This window comes from Pseudochaenichthys georgianus, chromosome 13, assembly GCF_902827115.2.
Source record: "Pseudochaenichthys georgianus chromosome 13, fPseGeo1.2, whole genome shotgun sequence".
NCBI lineage: Eukaryota > Metazoa > Chordata > Actinopteri > Perciformes > Channichthyidae > Pseudochaenichthys > Pseudochaenichthys georgianus.
The window spans coordinates 29,065,612-29,070,797 of NC_047515.1; the positions used below are offsets into that span (position 1 = coordinate 29,065,612).

The following is a 5,186-nucleotide window of genomic DNA, read 5'->3' on the forward strand; positions in this document are numbered from 1 at the left end:
CCGACAGGGATGGAAAAGTTCACCAAACATAAAAACAATTCTGGAATTTGCCAATTTATGTGAATTACTTATTTCAATTCCACTGTTTGGCAGGTTGGAAATAATGGGATCATGTTCAAAACATATTCCTTTATTGTATTTCCAATCTAACACAGCATCTTTTCTGAATTATTGCTTTTTTAATACTTGGAAACGTTTCATTATTTCTCCACGGACAATACAATTATGGACAACTTTATTTACAGGTAGAAAAGTTCGAAAATCTCCTGCAGGACCTGAAAATGTTGGCAACCTCCAATTATCCAAGACCTTATACACATGTGTCTGTGGGTGTATAGATGAGATGAGCAATGCTTACTTACTCTACATTAACAGCACTCTATGTCAGAATCTTTAACAGACAAAGAACAGTTAAAAAATAAACTGTGTCAAAATAAAGCCAATTTAGACAGCATACGCGTAAATGGCATGGTCCAGAGCCATAGAGAGATAAGAGTTACGACACTCTTTGATGTCGCCGCCAGCCGGTCACGTGGTTTATGTATGCCGGGATAGTTCAAAACGCACTTCCGTGGCAATGCTTCTCTATGGCAAAAACAGCACAAACATGGTCAAAATAGTCATAGATTAAACCAACGCTGTTATTTTTTAAAGATTGCTTTCATATTTACATGATGTGGTTACACTTTGTATGGATTGGCAATATTTACAAGTTTCGTTATTTAACGATATTTTGAGGGGAAAGTGTGGTAGCACAAGCAGGCTATGTTGCTGTCACTGTCAGGGCAGTCACGTCCGTAGTATAGTTGCGCTGTCATGTTCTTATATGGGACAGACAGACCGCAGCGATTGCGTTATTGAATGGTAAATATATATATATATATATATATATATAAAAAACACACACCCAAGTACTTTTTCAGCTGTAATTGCATACTTTTTATTGACAGTATTGCATTTGGAGAGGCAGGGTGACAACGGAAAGCTTGGTAGCCTATTACTTAGATACGTTTTACATTTTGGAGGTAAACACAGCATGATCATGTTAAGACTATGAATATCATTTTACCACAACAGTGGATGAACAATTGATATATGTGTTTGAACAAGAACAACAGGAAGAACAAAGTAAAAGGGACGAACAAATGTGTGAACAAGTATTAAGAACAGTGTATGGAAAAAGTGATGTGTGTTAGAACAAAACAAAGTCAAATGAATGAGAATGAGAACAAAGAGGGTTAGGGTTCAACAGAAAAAGATTAATTCAGCCAAAAAACACAATTTTGATTAATCTAAAGTGTAAAACAATCTTCAACACAGACCAAATTAGTGCCCTTGGACAACAACATATATGGTGGGGCAAAGAAACGATAAATTAAATTGAGAGAGTGGGAGACTGAAAATGATTACTATGATAAATATTCAAACTATTTACAAAACTATTTACAGAAGCTCCTGTTGAACCATGGTTCAACAGAGCAACAAAAACAGGTTTGTCAACAATAACAATTAAAATGACGAGGCCACTTTGCCAGGGGGAGGTGATCCAGCGACGAGACAATAAAGCAATTCATATTAAGTTCTGTTGAGACACCACAGGATATAAAACCTTCCAAGCGATGACCTCTCCTCACCTTTCACCTGTATTTCCTCAGGAGACTCAGGTCCTTCAACGTCTGCAGCACAATAAGCACCCACCCACAATTGTTGTTCGCACAAGCATAATTGTGCGAACAACAATTGTGGGTGGGTGGGGGGGGGGGGGGGCATTTTACAAATATTTACAAACAACTATTTACAAAAAAGCAATACAGAACTCTAGTCTAGGGCATCCAGGGGCCTAATCATTTTGAAAAAAACAAGAAGGTTCTTTGTGAAAGGGACATCCTCTTCATCTGTTTCCTGGGCCCTAAAAAGCAGAGCAAGAATAGGAACAGTGGTGAATAATGGGAGAGAATACAGTTGGGAGCAGACTGAACAGAGGACATAGCAATATTCATGTTAAAATGTTTGCACAATAAATATTATGGCACTTTCGTTTATATTGCATTTTAATAGATCAGTTGTCATACATAGCATTTGGGTGCTCTAATCGATCTGAGAAGGGGTTCTGGATGTATGGCTTCCCTAAGGACGTGGAGCGAAGGAAGAGATGGATGGCAATGGTCAACAGACAAAACCTGTGTCTGAAAGAGGACAACAACAGCAGAAAACTCTGTCATGTAAGTAATGTTCACAGAGGTGACATGACTTATTAACATTTTAAAGGGCATCATATTTCCAAGTGTAGAGAATTATGACTCTTCAATGACATTTGAAGTGTGCAGGGGAAACTGATCAAACCTACCTACCCACAGGTACACTTTGAAGACGACCAATATATTGGCAACAAATCGGGAGGAAATTTGAGGTTGAGGCCAGATGCTGTTCCAACAGTATTTATACATCGGCCTAAACCGAAAAGGAGAAAATTCACGTCAAGGAGTATGCCTCCAGCTGTCAGGAATAATGACCACACCTATTACTGCACATCAAACATTGGTATGATATATGAAGCTAACAATGTTTCCCATGTTATATCATTCAAGGATAGACTACACTCCTAATGCAACTTTCAGATTATACAGCTTCAAAGCTACCAGGGTTCAGGGACTCTCTGAAGACTCATATACCACATGTACATAATCTACAGATTTCTTCATACTGTAACATTGCCAATAGACGAACTTAGATGAATGTCACTATAGGAGTATAGTGTACCCTTAAATGACAATAGGTGCACATGTAAAGGCAGCATACACATAGCAATTGCCTTGTTATTGTTACAGAGATTCAGGGAGATATTGAGGTGGAGTTCCAAGGGAATGAAAGGGACATCACAGACAGAGAGAGTGAGACAGGTGTCAGCAGACTGCCAGGGGCCAGTATGTCAGGGGCCGACAATCAAGAGGCCACCTTACCAGAGATCAGTGTGCCAGGAACCAGTCAGTCAGGGGTCAGCTATGAAGAGGCCAGTTTGCCAGGGTCAGGTGCTCCAGGGACCAGACTGCCAAGGGCCAGTTGTGACCGGGCTCACGTGGAGGATCTAATGAGGCAACTGAGAAGGGAGAGATTACTAAGAAAGAGAGCCGAGAGGGCTCTGGTAAACCAGAAGAGGATTCATTCGGCATTAAAAACAAAACACAATTTGATTAATCTAAAGTTTCAAAAAATCTTCAACACAGACCAAATTAGAGCACTTGGGCAATCAAAAAAAGGTGGGATACGGTGGGGGAAAGAAACCGTGAAAAAAGCAAAACAACTAAGGTTCTGTTGTGGCACTACAGGATATAAAACCCTCCAAGCCATGAATATGCCTCTTCCTGACATCAGGACCATTCAGAGGAGGATACAGCACGTCAAACTGGAGCCAGGAGTGTTGGGGGAGGTGTTTGATATGCTGAGGCTGAAGGCAGATGGCATGAGTGAGATAGAGAAGAAATGTGTGCTCACCTTGGATGAGATGTCCATCACCCCTAGCGTGGAGCTGCATCTGGGAACAGGGAGGCTGTTTGGGAACACAACTCTACCTGGCCACAAAGGCCAGGCCACTCATGCCTTATGTTCATGCTGGCTGGTGCTACTACGCGGTGGAAACAGGTTGTGGCTTACCACTCACCGTGGGCCAGTCCCTATCGCCAGTGCATACTGGCAGTTACGTGGAGGATGGATCAGACCACTTGGCAGACTTCCTGGACACGCAGAACAGCAGCTGCAGTCCTCCTGACGTTCTGAGAGTGGAGCAGCTAGGAGACCTGACAACACCACCTGACATCACTAAAACCGAGTCCTGTGTGCTATACCACCTTGCAGGATACATCGTGAAAAGGGTCATCAGCTTCTCACTTTGTGACAAATGCCAGTGTGCCCTAGTGAAAAATGTCAGTGATGGTGAAAATGAGAGAGCTGGTCTGCTGGTATTAAAATAATTTAAAAGGGGTGCACTTTACCGTCCATCAGATGAGGTTTTCACCCTTGTTCAGAACGTGGAGCAGCTGTTCCGTGTGAGGACGAGCGATTCCCTCATGGAGTCCTCAAATGCAGTGTCACAGCTGGAACAAGAAGCCATGTTGCTGGACAGCAACCTGCCCTCATGCCATGACCTGAAGAAAAAAATCCTCTCAACATACATCAGGCTGAGATTAAGGATTGCATCAGAGTGCATCAGGGCTGAGAGGAAAGATAAACATAAAGGGTATCTTGGCAGAAAGAGTCAGAGTAAGAAGGCAAAGAAGACCCAACAGACCTCTGCACCGAAGGTCATAACATCTAGGCGATGTACTTGGCATCTCCATTCCCGGTCCTCCGTCAGCAGCCTCCAGCCTCCTCTTCCTTCAGCAGCAGCAGCAGCAGCCATATGAGGCTGACATATGAGGCTGAATAAAAAAAAAGTGCTAATTATTTTTTTTACAGTGTTTATTTTGTTAAAAATAAACATTTTGGATGCATGACCATGTTTTAGGCTCATCCTTCATTCACTGCTGTAGAGTAGCCTATTCAGTAGGCTATCATTTGTTTAAGACTGAATAATACCTTTGAAGAACAATCATTAAACTAGTGTGTATATTACAACACAAAGGAATCTATCCTAGCATGCCATCAAGCATTAAAAAGTAGAGCTAGGCTAGTTGTACAGTACAGATGAGTTAACACGGAACAGTACCAAAAAAGTACAGTACTAAGTACAGTCAACATGTCACATAATGAAATGTTAGTATATCCCAAAATGCAATGAAATATTTATCACAAACGCCACCTCATTTCTACTAGTGCTAGCAGTTAAGTCATATCATACAGAAAAAGCCGACTAAGGATGGCTGACAGCAGATAAAAACCAAAATAACAATAAAAACACATAATCAATCTAAATCCTGCTTGTTAGTTACCCAGCATCATTGATATATAAGCTGCTAGCGATTCATTACTGAAATCTTACCTTCAAAGCTGACGAAGTCGCGCTAGCTAACTAGCAGGCAATGCTAGCAAAATTGGTTGTGACAACCAAGATAAAATATAGATAATTACGCTGTGCATATACAAATGAAGACCAGTATAAACATCATAAAGGGCCTCTGATACAATATAGACAGTTGACAATTCAAAAGAGTTCGATATTTCAGCAACTTACCTCTGGAACTAATCGACGC

General features: G+C 41.2%; 1 long non-coding RNA gene across 5 annotated transcripts; it reads right to left on the reverse strand.

Moving 5' to 3' along the window:
- Window positions 1–1,785: 1,785 nt before the first annotated feature.
- On the reverse strand, window positions 1,786–4,381 carry LOC139435006 (uncharacterized). 5 transcript variants are annotated; one of them, XR_011644277.1, is made up of 5 exons: window positions 4,286–4,381; window positions 3,990–4,142; window positions 3,493–3,908; window positions 2,961–3,097; window positions 1,786–2,451 (listed from the first exon to the last, which is right to left on the reverse strand). It is a non-coding gene; the product is annotated as an uncharacterized lncRNA (long non-coding RNA). The 5 variants fall into 5 exon arrangements; XR_011644278.1 differs by having other exon boundaries at window positions 1,786–2,186; window positions 2,352–2,451; window positions 3,493–4,142; XR_011644276.1 differs by having other exon boundaries at window positions 1,786–1,909; window positions 2,073–2,451; window positions 3,493–4,142.
- Window positions 4,382–5,186: the final 805 nt, after the last annotated feature.